The sequence below is a fragment of the Oratosquilla oratoria genome, chromosome 2, assembly GCF_046742065.1.
Source record: "Oratosquilla oratoria isolate Oo_2021 chromosome 2, ASM4674206v1, whole genome shotgun sequence".
NCBI lineage: Eukaryota > Metazoa > Arthropoda > Malacostraca > Stomatopoda > Squillidae > Oratosquilla > Oratosquilla oratoria.
This window is the reverse complement of record NC_134778.1, coordinates 86,036,564-86,051,749: the sequence shown is the minus strand read 5'-3', so window position 1 is coordinate 86,051,749 and position 15,186 is coordinate 86,036,564. Positions and strand designations below refer to the sequence as shown.

The window sequence follows — 15,186 nt, the reverse complement described above, 5'->3', positions numbered from 1 at the left end:
CTTAAAAAAATTCTCAACTCCTAGAATTTTCCACATGCCTACATACCGGGTATTTTTTTTTATCTGACTGGTCCCCTACACTAACACTTCTACCTTTCAACCTATCTAATCTTCATGATGACATAATATTTGTACATATTACAATGGTTTCAAAGAGCTGTCTTTATATATACTAACAAATAAAAACTTCCATTATATTTCATACAACATAGAAGTGCAATCATGATAAAAATGTGATGCAATTACCTTCACATAATATGGGTAGTATGATAAGTGTGATTAAGTAGAAAAGTGTTGCAGGTCACGTCAGAATACAGATGTATGTCTCTCCTTTGGGCATGCAGCTTTGATCATGTTTCAATTTCCTAGAGAGAAAAAAAAAAAAAAAAAAAAAAAGTTTATTTAGCATTCAGCATCAATAAAAATAAATCTATAAGCATTCCACCTGATACAAGTACTGACTGTATAAGTTTTATGCAGTTATTATTTTTGGGACTTTAGTAACACTTCTACAGACCAGAATTATGTAACATACTTATGATTGGAGACTAATCTCTATTCAAATAATATCAATAATTGTTGACTCAAGTTTCACTGACTGGAAATCCACAGCCCCAAAATAGGTGGCTAGAGTCCTTGGGTCCTCCCACAGGTCTCTCTAGCAAGAAACTTTGAACTGATGCCTGCGTATTTGTGTAATACTGTTTCAATGGCACCAGTTTAAAGTAATAAATGTTGTGCAACCACTGGCTGTCAGCTTTCCTTGTGTGAAAAGGCTTAGTAAATACATACATATGATGAAGGTGGAAACAGAAGTCACGGGTCTAGTTCCGAGTTCCTGAGTTTATTCCTGACCGGTTTCGCTCTATGCTTCTTCAGAGGAATGTGACTCTGGAGTGAAGCTGGCGGTATACATAGTCTGAGTAGGACCGCGTTCCCTCCTTGGAGGTGGGTTCCGTTTGGTTGTACAATGGTTTATAATTTTTAATACAATGAACAATAGTTATAATACAGTATACAATAAATTTTTGTGATGTTATTATAAAACAGCTCCGGTGTGTGTGGAATGTTGACCGAGGGTGTAACAGTGTAAGTGAAGTGAGTGGTGTAAAAATGTGGGAATCCTAAAAAGTGCCATAAGATAACTTATAGTATGAAATAATATAAAGATAAATATCCAGACAAATAGAATAAAATAAAATAAAATGAAATAAAATGAAAATAAAAATAATGTGCTAATTTAAAGTGACATGACATCTCATCGCATATCGTTGTATGACAGAATGTTATAAAAAAAAATATATATATATATGGTACAGTTTTACATATGGTACTGCAAGTAATTAAATAAATAAATGGATAATAACATATCTGTTCTCTGCTCAAGAAAAATATCTTTCATTTTTAATTTAAACTACCCCTACCTAAATATCTCCTGTGCCATCTATTTGTTGTCGCCAGTGTTCAAAATGCTGGTTTTTGGTAATGAATACATATGACACAAAAAAAATTCTAGGAAGTATGGTGAATTCATTATGACTCTCTTATACATATGTAATACTGATCATACTAATGTGGTAATTTGTAATTTCATAAAATGCATTAGGTCTCCCTCAAATAGATAGTACTGATCACAATAGTGTGGTATTATGTATGTGTAGTGTATGTGTGTTGTAAAGGACCAGCCTATCTCCTGAGGGATGGTACAGCCTCTGTACCTCACCACAGTTGCTTAATCCAGCTTGGTAAGATTGTATTTATGCTGAGAAGAGCTTGTAAAGTTTTGGTTTGTTGGGATAGCTGCAGTTGTAAATGAAGTCTGAATCCAGTGTAATCAGCTTGATCATACTGATTAGGTGATAGCACATACATGTGACACTGATCTACTGCACCTCTGAAGTCCACCATTGTGGAGAGGGATTGGAAAGCCATGAAAGTTCTTGGCATTTTCTGGGGACTGAACCTGGACCTTCTGCATTCTGAGGCAGGAACTTTACCTACTGCGCCATGTAGGCCTTGAGGTATTACGTAATTTCATAAAATGCATAAATTTGAATTGAAATCAGGTAACTATCTGAACATCCAACTTCTAAAAATGCATACAAATAATAATCTATTCATAAGATGCTAACATAAATACAAGCATGCACACTACAAGATTCCTAGTTATTATCACACCCAATATGGCACTCCAGATTTTTTCAACTCTTTCCACAGCAATAACACATTAAGTGCTCTGCATCAAGGGACCAATGATGGGTACCTGCATGCATCTTGCAAGATGGACAGGTAAATTGTACATCTACAAAACCCATCAACCCCTCACCTTCATCAGGAGGTAAAGCCCTGTGGGGCTGACAGTCTCTAGACTTTTAGACTAGACCTAGGAGCTCTATCAATTTCAACTGTATTTCTTACACTTTTTCACACATGAGAAGCTGACAACTGGCAACTGTTCTCCTCTCCCTACCACTCCGTGCCAGTGACTTAGAAATACTCCCACAATGACACAACACAGACAACAGTCCAATGTTTCTTCCAAGCAAGATCTATGGGAACACCTGAGTACTATTGTCAGCCATTGTGAAGCTGTAGGTTTTCCACTTAGTGAAACTCATGGCAACCATTGATAGTATTTTCTAGAAGTGCACACCTATGTAATATAGCAATAGAAAATTAAATACATTAATTTTATAAATTATAATACATCAACATAATACACATTTTCCTTGACAGAAACCAATAACAGAAAACACTGTTAAAAGTGATATACCAATGAATGGAGTTGTGGTGACTCCTTGAGACGCCATCTTTGTTTTGATAGATTTGGAGGTCGAAGATGACGATGACTACCTTGATGACCTATAGAATTACAGATACCACATTACTAAATGCAAGTTAGGTTAGGTTTGAATAGATGAATTTATCATACTTTATTTTCTTCAACCTCGGCATCTACCAAAACAAAGATGGAGCCTCCAGGAGTCACAGTGGCTATGTTCGTTTGAGTACCGCTTTTAGCAACTTTTTCCGTTATTGATTTCTGCCAAGAAAAAAGTATATTATGTTGATGTACTATAATTTACAAATATCATATTTCATTTTGTATTGCTATATCATGTAGGTGTGCACTTCTAAAAATTGACCCAATTGATTTGATTGGTTGATTGCTCTGAATATAACACCAAACATTTGGTATTACTCCGGAAGTGCACACCTAAGCGATATGTATATATATATACAGTCACTATCCGAGTTACGACGTACGCGAGTTACGACCACCCGTACTTACGACCACATCTAGCAGATGCCTATTATGAGTTTACTGTACATGTTTGGCAGCACAGCACATAAGATAGTTGTGGCAACCAGCATCGCATACGGCAGTTATGGCAGAGATGGAAAAGTTGCTATACACGTGGTTGGAAGATGACGATGTGAGAGTGACGTTGCAAGCAGTGCAAAGTAAGGCTACAAGTTAATTTCACATGTTGAAAGAATGTGCAGGTGAAGAATACGCTTCACATGAGTTCATAGTGAGTGCTGGGTGGTTTCGTTGCTTTCGAGAGCGTTACCAGGTTCACCACGTGTTGTCAAAAGGTGAGGCTGCAAGCAGTGATGCGCCTGCAGCTAAGGCATTTGTGGAAGAGTTTGATAAATTATGGATGAAGGATATTTACGTACTTACGACCACGTCTAGCTGATGCCTATTATGAGTTTACTAATACGAATACACTATAATAAGTATTTTCTTTCTTTAACTTACCATATCATATTAACAACTAAGCAACTGAAAACAATACTGTATACAACTGTAGGAGAGAAGCCAAACGCAGAGTATGGGATCCAATGTATTTAACGTTTCGCCCACCAGGGCTTCTTCAGAAATAACATAGTGGACAAACATCTGACTCCATATATAACCCAAGCTTGCGGGGAGAAACGAACATGAAACTGGTGTTAAAAAAAAAAAAAAAAAAGTAGAAACTGAACAACTTCACAGCAGGCTTAATGAACCCCTTATGTGTTGATAGCCTTAAAAAAGTCCACTATGTTATTTTGGGAGAAGCCCTGCTGGGCGCAACGTTAAATACATTGGATCCCATACTCTGCGTTTGGCTTCTCTCCTACAGTGCTGTTGCAGTCGTTGCTGTACCTATATCTCACACTTAGAATGGATTGAAATGGATGAGAAAAATAGATCTTAAAATTCACATATATTTAGAGTACATACAACAATTGAAGAATTAAGAAAAAATTATTAAAAGGAAACTACAATTTAAAAAACTTATAAAATGGTAAGCAAGGTTATATTTAATACGTGTGTGTGTGTGTGTATACAGGTGTAGTATATACATACAGTACCTGCATACGTATATATACTGAAATACAGTACAGTATTAAAACATTAAAAAAAAAACAGAAAAAAAATTATAAAAATGAAACTAAAAAGCATTGATAAATAAACAGTAAACAGCTTGTATTTAACAGTATTCAATAGAAAAAGTTACTTAAAAATGCAACAGATTGATATCATGTATCCTAGAGTAGAACCCTCATACATGTCGGCCATTTTGAATACGATCCGACTTACGACTGGTTGGTCGGAACCTATCTAGGAGAGAGGACAGAAGACAGGGGTGAATGGAGAATGGTTGTATATGGATGATGTTGTGATTGCATGAGGTGGAATGGGCGTGAGGTAGTATGTGTGAGCAAAATTTGACGCAGCCCGAAGGGATTTCTCCCCGTCCTCTCATTTTATGCAATGGGGGGACGGAGAGGGGGGGGTCGCCGATTTAATGAAGCGGCCTTGCTGTGGATGTGCTGTGTCTTGCGACACTGCTTCTGACCCAGGGCAGTGGACAAGGTGCAGGGATGACCCGTCATCCAGGAGGTGCTAAGATAAGAGAGAGGGTGGAGGGGTGTGGAGTGTATTCAGGGATGGAATGAGTGGGAATGATTTTATGCCTTTTTCTTTTTGGCTACCCCCCTTGTAAGGTGGAAAAAGCCTTGGTATATGTATCTATATATACATATATAAAGAAAAGATGGAAATTTAAACACAATGATATCTGTTTTTCTTAGTGCAAATCAATGATAAAAAATTGCTAATAGTGATACACTAGCTACAACTCTGATGTCTGTGAGGTTTGAGAATTCACAATTGTTTTTGTCTGTTGTCAAAGAAGAATTACCGGAAGTCTAATAAATTGAACCAGTCTAGTCTGATGACCTCTAGTGATGCTAAGTGCATATCCCATATGAGGTTAGGTTAGGTAAGGTTAGCTTTGACCAATATATTTGATTTGTTAGTTCATCTTTGACAAGAAACAAAAAAACAAACATGGTGTCTTGATGCTCACTGATGTCAGTGTTGTAGCTAGTATATCGCTTTTAGCATGATTTTTGTTATTGATTTCTGCCACTAAACATGTGTATTATGTTAATGTATTATAATTTACAAAATTAATATTTAAATTTCTATTTAAATATCGCTTAGGTGAGCACTTCTGGAGATTTACCAAACATTTTTATCAGGTTCTATTTGGTTTATTAACCTAGTACTGTGCTCATGTAAAATTGGATCCCAAACAATACTCTATGCCATCGACATACTGATTACTGGTTTCTATTTATGGACTTAGCAGTGTATATGTACAACCTGAGCCTACATAAAACTAAACATGAGATACTTTGAAACATGTAAATGAAGTTATTGCCATATCAGAAGCACTTAAAACAGTGGACATTAAGAAGCGTTTTTGACAGAAAAATAATATCCTGAAATTCACCAATTCCTGACCCACAAGTTCACAACTTTAAAACTCATAAATTACAGCATAATCATAAAATCATGATCATCCCTCACCTCTGTTTCATTAGTCCTTGTGGGCTTAACACATTGTTGACTAGGATTTCTTATGTTCCCACATGTCATGCTACTAGTTCATATAACTCTAGGAGCTCCACTCTCCCAATGCATTCAATGAAACAAATAAAAACCTACCCTGCAAAATATGAACAACTGTCTTTGTTTCAGTTTACCTCAATTCAGTATGTTTTATTCAGTGGATGCTGGTTCAAATAAATTACGGTTCTATTTTAGTAACACATATTTCTTCTCTTTCGTTTTTGCATTTGAAAGATCTATTTTTTTTTTATGGAATGTTCATGTTAGTGAAGTTATGTCGATTTTGAAGCTAGGGCAACGAAGTTTCATGTTAATATCCGTGCTTGCGTGGCTCTGTCATTCTACCCAAATTACAATATCCTCTGGAACAAAACTGTTCCCTAGAAAAGAAATCCTTACCAAAGTAAAGCCTACAGGAGCAATACGAAATTACGTATTTGAACCGTACTCCTCCCACTAAGCTGACGTAGCCTTAAACGTAAACACTATGTTGTGGTCCAATCAGCTGTAAGCTTTCCCGGCGTTCGTTTCGCTGTCATATAACAAATGGAGTTCATTGACATTGGATTAGATTAGTATTTCAACAAATAAAAGAGGAATGAAATGTTTCACATACAATTTTGTAATAATGAATTCGAATTCAAACACACACGAAAAAAACCAGTGTAATACCCGAATTCATTGTCCACTTGCCATTTTTTCGCGTCGTTGTCACGAGAGAAATGGACGGAAATTTTTCCCAAAAACGAAGTAAAAATTCAACATAATATCGTGATCACATGTGTAGGTCTTAGAAAACTTATAGGTTATTCAAAGATTACAATAGGAAAATCACTAGGTTCAAATTACCTACACTCAAATCGAGTTCAGAACAACCACCATAATGTTTCAACTGTGGTTTAATGAAATATATAATGAATAGAAATACATCTTAGTACTCCTATGCAGTATTTAAGAATAGAACTAAGAGCTTTCTGGGAAATTATTACCCAGTTACTTTGGCAAATATATAAATTAAAGTGTTTATTTTGAAGTAGTGTTCGTAATAAGAACATAAGAATGAAGGAGACTACAAGAGACCATAAGGCCTACACTAGGCAGCTCCGTATCCATCACCACCTGTCATCCCCAGCCATAAAGTTGTCTGATAGTTTCTAAAAACAACTGATAGTTTCAGCTCTTACTACATGGTAACTAAGTCTATTCCATTCGTCGACCACCCTATTAGTAAAACAATTCTTGCCTATTTCCTTCTTAATCTAAATTCGTCTAATTTAAAACCATTATTGCGAGTCCTGCCTTGTTGTCTTAATATGATGACCTTGTTTGCATCAGCCTTGTTATAGCCTTTCATCCACTTGAACACTTCTATTAGGTCACCCCGCACTCTGCGTCTTTCCAGAGAGTGTAAGTTAAGGTGCCTAAGCCTCTCTTCGTAAGGCAAATATCTGAGTCCATGTATCATTTTGGTCATTCTTCTCTGTACTGATTCTAGTGAATTGATGTCCATTCTGTAGGACGGTGACCAAAACTGTACCGCATAGTCAAGGATGGGTCTAACTATCGCTAGATTGAGTTTGATAATTACCTCTGCACTTCTATTCGTTACCATCCTAGCAATGAAGCCTAATGCGCTGTTAGCTTTATTTCTGGCGCTAATGCACCGTTTCCTGGTTTTAAGGTCCGGACTCACTAGAACTCCCAAGTCTCTCTCGCACTCAGTTTTCTCTAAAAGCGTGTTTTCTAAGCTGTATCTATTTTCAGGGTTGTGTAGCCCTACGTTTAACACGCTACACTTAGAGATATTGAAGTTCATTTGCCATTTCACCGACCATGTGAACAATTTGTTAAGATCATCCTGCAGAATCTCTGCGTCGTCTCCTAACCTAATTAGGCGTCCTATTCTTGTGTCGTCCGCAAACTTACTAACATCACTATTTATCCCGTCGTCTAAGTCGTTTACGTACACAATGAACAACAAGGGACCCAAAACCGAGCCCTGGGGACCCCACTAGTAACAATGCCCCACCTAGATTTTTCTCCATTTATGGTGACCCGCTGTTTTCTGTTACTAATCCAAGCTCTAATCCATTTTAACATTTTTCCTTCTATGCCATGGGTTTTGATTTTATTCAGTAGTCTCTGGTGTGGCACCTTGTCGAACGCTTTGCTAAAGTCAAGGTTAATAACATCGTAATTATCACTGTTATCTGACGCCTTATATACTTTAGTGTAAAAGGATAGAAGATTAGTCACACATGACTTACCCTTGGATAAACCATGCTGTGTATCACGAATTAAATTATATCTTTCGATGTGTTCTCTGAGTCTATTTACTATTACTGATTCAAGCATTTTCCTATAACCGATGTCAAACTGATTGGCCTGTAGTTGCATATAGACGATCTATCTCCCTTCTTAAAAACAGGAACAACGTTTGCCTGCCTCCAAGCAATAGGCACAAAACCAGTGTCTACCGATTTATTAAATATTTCAGTTAACTAGTCGCAGATTTCAAATTTACACTCCTTAAGCATCCTCGGAAAAATATCGTCTGGACCCGGGGATTTTGTAGCTTTAAGTCTTTCAATCTGCTTGACTACTTCTTTACTAATGCTGATATTAGATAGACTACTTTCTTCATCCCCTCTGAAAATTGGATCGCAGTCAGGTACTTTGTCTAACCTCTCATTAGTAAACACCGAGAGAAAATAGTTGTTAAACTCCTCACTCATTTTCCCCCCGATTCTATCATGATATTTTCATCGTTTTTAATTGGTCCTATTCTTTCTTTATTTTTTGTTCTATAGAGATGAAAGAAATCCTTTGGGTTGGATCTTGCTTGACTAGCAACCTTAATTTCATAATTACATTTCGCTGTACGTATATTCTTTTTAACCAGCTTTGCCATTTCGTTATATCTTGATCTAAGGTGTGTTTCCCCGTTTTTGTTTTTACGTAAAGTCCTCTTTTCATTCCGATCTCATGTTTCAATCTGTCCGTCATCCATTTGGGAGTATTACTATTTTTTCGTATTGACTTCAGGGGGATACATGTATTTTGTGCATTGATAATTAATTAGATTAGTTAGATTGCTATACATTTCATCCAAATCGCTGACCTGTCTGTTGAGCCCCTACCCCCAAGTGACCTGACCCAAGGTATGCATATTACCCTCCGTGACCCATCCCCCGGTCATGACCTGACCCCTGGTCATGACCTGACCCCTGGTCATGTACCGAGACCTGACCGCACCAACAATGTCCGAAACGTCCGTAGAACATATCATATTAAATTTCAAATAGGTTTTTATATTGTCAAAGTTTGCTTTCCTGAAGTCTGGTACTTGGACGTTATTCGTCCTTTTTAATTCTTCCCAAATAATATTAAATCTTATTTCTTGATGATCGCTAGAACCTAGACTATCTCCCACTTATACGTTACTCATTAGGTGCTCATTATTAGTTAAAAGTAAGTCCAGAGTACTTTCTCCCCTCGTAGGATCGGTAATCACTTGTTTTAGGAAATTATCCTGCACCACATCTAGGAATTTCTTCGTTTCCTGATCTCCTATTAAAGTTTCCCAGTCAATGTTTCTATAATTAAATCTCCCATGATCACAACGTTTTTGTACTGGGACGCTCTGCGAATTTCATGAATCAGGGGATCAGTCTGCTCAATGCTGAGGTTAGGAGGTCTATAAAAGACGCCAATAACTTTCTTATTCTTGCCTATAATCTCTAACCAAATAGATTCCGTACAGTCCTCTTCCTTAATCGAATTGTTGATAATATAGTTTATTGTATTTTTAACTCCTGCCAACCCTATCCTTGTGAAAAAACTTATATCCTTCTATTTCGATTTCCGAAAGGAAATGTTTACCAGCCTTGTTGATCCAGGATTCAGTAATAGCTATAATATCGAAATTCTCTACGCATGCTTTACCTCGCAGCAAGTCAATTTTGTTAATTATGCTTCTGCTGTTTGTATAGTAAACTTTAAATTTATCTTCCCTCCACCTGCTTTGGTGATTCTTTTCACAGTCCCTTTCTAAGTTGTTTCTATTGCCTAAACTATATTCCGATACTCCCTCCCCCTACTCCCACGTAATCTACCCGAAAAAAAACCCTGTAGGATGCCTACTTCTCGCTCAAGGGATTCAGGAAGGAGCCGCAATCCTCTGGGCGACAAGTGCACCCTGTCCCTTGTATGTAGATGATTCTTACCGTAAAAGCGGTCCCAGTTGTCGACAAATGTCCATCCATTGGTCTTACAATGTTTTGCCAGCCTGCAATTCATTTCAATAGCCCTGGAATGCCACATGCCTCCAACTCTACGCCTCGGAAGGATTCCACATACAACAGGAACACCTCCCTTATTTCTAATCTTGTCTAGCGCATCCCGGAACCGTGCAAGTAATTTCTCACTCCCTAACTTACCTATATCATTGCCCCCGGCGCTTAAGTAAACAACAGGGGCCTTACCTTCCCCTACTAAACATTCTTCAATCCTATCTCTATCATCTCCTATCCCTGCGCCGGGGAAACACACCTGCGTCCTATGTTTCCTATCTTTATCACAGAAAGCCCTGTCTAAGTACCTCACTTGACTGTCTCCTACAATCAAAATCTTACCTGTGGGCAGGGATCCAGTGTCTGCCCTTCCCTTCTTCTCTTGAATTTCCTTTGTTTCTTCTTCCTGTAGACCCGCTAGTGCTTGAAACGAGTTCTTGCAATCGAGCGGGGCTGGTGAGGACTTTTTTCTACTTTTCCGCGTCTTATTTGTCACCGTTTTCCATCCAGGCTCCAAACTAGTTTTGTCTTCCGTATTTTGGGCCTTCGAGCGGAGAACTCGATTCTCCTCTTTAAGGCACTTTACAACATCATCCAAGGCTTCAATTCTACTAAGTAGAGATTGTGCCTCATTGGCGCTGAACACGGTAATACAACCACTCTCCATATCACTATGTGAAGCAGCTACCTGGTTGACCTGACCTGAGTGACGACTACTGCTCAACTCTGCCCGGTATTTAAGGCGTACTTGTGTCGTCTGTCTCGTTTCTCCTAGTCTCAGATTGGCTGGTACCAGGGGCTGTGTTCCTTCTCATGCTTGGTAATGCTTGCAGGTCTGATGATTGTGTGTTGAGATTAGGGTCTAATTCTTTAATATTTAAGGCTTCAAGTATGGGGAGACGGCGTGTGTCCGGGCATGTTGTGATGATCTCGGTGTTCTCTGTGAGCAATTGTCTCGTTATGTTCTCGTGATGTTCCTGGCGTAAGTGGGTTTTTGGGGCTCCAGACGAAAGGTGGTAACTAAGACGTCTGCTCAACTTCATAGTCGTCATGCCAACATAGGTGGATGGGAGGGTTGCACAGTTCCCTCGTTTGCAAGTGAACCTATAGATGACATGCGATTGTTGAGTTGGCTCTTTAATTATGTTTGGGCTATTTCGTAGTAACAGGTGGCTGATTTTCTGGTATTTATAATATATTACTACGTTTATTCTCTTATAGGGATTTGTGGGTTTGACATTTCTTTTTATTATTTGTTTGAATATTCTTTCATCTTCTTTGTATGCCGTGGAGAAAAAGGCTCGATAGTGTATTTTAACTTCTTCTTTTTTCTCTTTCGTATCAAAGATAGGCCAATGCATGAACGGAAGAAGTGAATGTCCACAAAGGTACACAAATTCCACCATCAGTGCCTATATACTTAGAGCTCTTACTCACTGCAGCACATGGACAAAAGCTCACACGGAAATAGTAAGATCCACACAAGTACTTTTAAACAACGGATTCAACAACAAAAATATTGAGACTATCATTAAAAAATATTGACCAATGGTATCATACCCAGCAAGATACTTCCGAGAAAAAAGAAGAAATTAAAATATACAGCATATATATATATATATATATATATATATATATATATATATATATATATATATATATATATATATATATATAGAGAGAGAGAGAGAGAGAGAGAGAGAGAGAGAGCTCGTTTTTCTGCACAGAAAGGAGATGAAGGAACGTGGGAGCCGCCACGTAGTCTGTGGGATCCTCCCGAGGATCTACGCAGGCTCGTGTTGGAACAGTAGAGCCATAGGGATCAATGATAGGATATCACAATTGTGCACACAATTCCACTTTCTTGATCCTTGGTATCTCTTTTCCAGGCGTCATGACCTTTACGCTTCTGATGGGATCCACCTTACCCGCAGAGGCAAAGATGTTCTTACAAACCTCATTGTGGGAGTTTGTAATGAACTAGTTCCTTTTTTGGGGTAGAAGCCCAAAGGGAAGGGGAAATAGAGTGTACTTGGGAAAACAGAGTAAAGTATAGCATTAACGTAGAACAATATGCCAGTATAGGACAAAATATAATTTTAGGATATAATGTCGGTAGAGGACGAAATGTTACATTAGAATGTAATGTCAAAGGACAGAGTGCCACGATGGGATGTAATGAGAGTGGAGGACAAAAGATCACGATAGTATGTAATGATAGTGGAGGACAAAATATCACGATGGGATGTAATGATGCTGAAGGAGAAAATATCACGGTAGGATATAATGTCAGTGGAGGACAAAATATGATTTTAGGAAGGGATACCGGACAGAATGTCAATGAAGGCCAAAATATCATGATGGGATGTAATGACAGTGGAAGACAAAATATCACGATGGGATGTAATTATAATGGAGGAAAAAATATCACGGTAGGATATAATGTCACTGGAAGACAAAATATAATTTAAGGAAGGGATGCCAGACAGAATGTCAATGAACGACGGGAGGCCGGTGTGAATCGCGGTGACGTAGGGGGACAAAGTGTACAAAAGAGATCGGATGACCGTAAGCGACCAGATGTCCGTGATGGGGGAAATGTAAATTTTGATGAGAGAAATGTTAACGAGGCATTGAATGTCAATGAAGGACCAAATAATAATATAGAGCAAGGTATAAATAAAAAAAAACAAAATGATAATGTAAGACATGATATTGAAACTCAAAATGTTTCAAAAAGAAATAATCACGAGTTTCTTAAAACCATGTACTTTAATGCTCGTAGTATTAGGAACAAATTTCAAGAAATACAGGTGTATGTCAAAAGCGAAAATCTTGATATGATAGGAATAACCGAGACATGGTTAAGTGGTAAAGAGTTCGAAGCTGAATTTAATATTGCGGGATTTAAACACTTTCATCAGGATAGAAACCACAAGAAAGGTGGGGATGTTCTGTTGTACGTTAAAAACAATGTCCATGCTTGTGTTTTAGAGAAAGTGAAACAGGATGCATATGATAGTTTGTGGGTTGAGTTAACCCAAACAAATGGACAAAAAATGAATGTAGGTGTAATATATAGACCAAAGACATTATCATTAGCAGACGACAAACTGTTATTTCAAGAACTGTCTAGTTTCTGCAACCGGGATTTATTGATAATGGGTGATTTCAATTTTATTGATATTGATTTGATGACCCTCGAACATGGCCATATAGGTAGTCGCTTGATTAATTTTCTTGGTGACAATAACTTAGTTCAGCATATAAAAGAGCCCACAAATTATGGAAACTTACTCGATCTATTGATCACTAGCCTCGAAAGCATGGTAACTGATGTAGAAGTCGGTGAAACTGTTGCAAATAGCGATCACAACTTAGATTCAAACTAAAAAAAAAAAAAAAAAAAAAAAAAAAAATAGAATAGATACTTGTGTTTCTAAAATACCCGATTTCAGTAAAGCTCAGTTCATAGGACTACGTCAGGAGTTTCAGCTTACAGATTGGGAGGCAAAATTAAGCGAAAGACTTGTAGATCAGATGTAGGAAATATTTCAAAATACGCTCACTAAGATGATTCATACTTACATTCCATTTAGGGACAGACGTCCCACAAATCAGGCTCGCCCAAAGTGGCTCAACAAAGAAATTGAAAAAAGAATTGCTAAAAAGAGACAGGCTTATAAGAAATATAAGTGCTCGGGTACATCTAACGACTATCAAAGTTATGTATCAATACAGAGAGATTTAAAAAAGACAATAAAAAAGAAAACGTTGTTAGGAATCACATTGGTCCACTATTATCTGCTGACAGTCAACATGAATATTCAAATGAAGGAATATGTAATATTTTAAACAATTATTTTAGCTCGGTATTCGTAAACGAAACACCTCAAAGTGAACTCCAAAATGAAACTTGTGAAAAGTCTAGAGTAAGCTTACTCACTACGGTAAATATGACAAATGATAACATTAAAAGGTGTATAGAGAGACTCAAAGTTAATAAAACACCAGGGCCTGACGGTTGCCATCCAAGAATCTTAAAGGAAATGAAAAATGAGATTGTTCCATTAGAAATTATTTTCAAGAAATCCATCATATCCGGAGATGTCTCAAGAGAATGGAAGCTAGCTAACGTTACTCCCATATTAAAAAAAAAAGGTGACAAAAAGAAACCAAATAACTATAGGCCTATAAGTTTGACTTCAATCGTAGGAAAAATAATGGAAACTATCATCAGAGATGCTATCGAACATCATTTAGAAAGTAACCGTTTGATAAATGATAGCCAGCATGGTTTCAGACGGAAACGTTCTTGCGTGACTAACTTACTCGAATTCTACAACACAGTTATCTCGAATTATGACAAAAGAAACAATATAGATTTAATATATCTAGACTTTGCAAAAGCTTTTGATACCGTCCCACACGAAAGACTACTTATTAAATTAGCTTCACATGGAATAAGTGGTACCCTATTAAGTTGGACTAGTAATTGATTGAATAATCGAAAACAGAGAGTTGTTTTAAATGGAAAAAAACTTCTAGATGGAATTTTTTTACAAGTGGAGTTCCTCAGGGTTCCGTCTTTGGGCCACTTCTATTCATAGTATATATAAATGATATAGACCATGGACTAAAATCTACTGTTTCTAAATTTGCTGATGACACAAAACTATGCGGAATGGCAAATGATCACTTAAATCAATTAAATATTCAAGAAAGTTTAGATAAATTACAGAAGTGGTCTGAAAAGTGGCTAATGAAATTTAACACAAATAAATGCAAGGTAATGCACATAGGTAAAAATAACGGTAAGCAGTGAACCAGTCTTGAAGTTTCTTTTGAGAGTACCATATAACATTGCTAGTTGTTTCATGCTGTTCAGGGGCATGGGTATATTCTATAACTTCTGCATTTGCAGACTGAAGGTTGGGTGCAAGTGCCGTATCACACCAAAGTGTGTGTTGTCTGGGTGTG

General features: G+C 37.4%; 1 protein-coding gene across 8 annotated transcripts in view; it reads right to left on the bottom strand.

Moving 5' to 3' along the window:
• LOC143040870 (protein mono-ADP-ribosyltransferase PARP16-like) overlaps positions 1–6,441 on the bottom strand; it is a 45,355-nt gene extending 38,914 nt beyond the window's left edge. For 4 of the 8 annotated variants that reach the window (XM_076212320.1, XM_076212326.1, XM_076212312.1 and 1 more), the window contains exons 1-2: positions 6,314–6,441; positions 247–365 (exon numbers count right to left, since the gene is read on the bottom strand). The gene's annotated coding sequence lies outside the window, so the exon portion shown is untranslated. Of the gene's footprint in view, positions 1–246; positions 366–5,872; positions 5,981–6,048; positions 6,265–6,313 lie in introns of those variants that run through there. The other 4 variants (XM_076212337.1, XM_076212350.1, XM_076212333.1 and 1 more) reach the window with 2 other exon arrangements.
• Between the last annotated feature and the right edge of the window lie 8,745 nt (positions 6,442–15,186).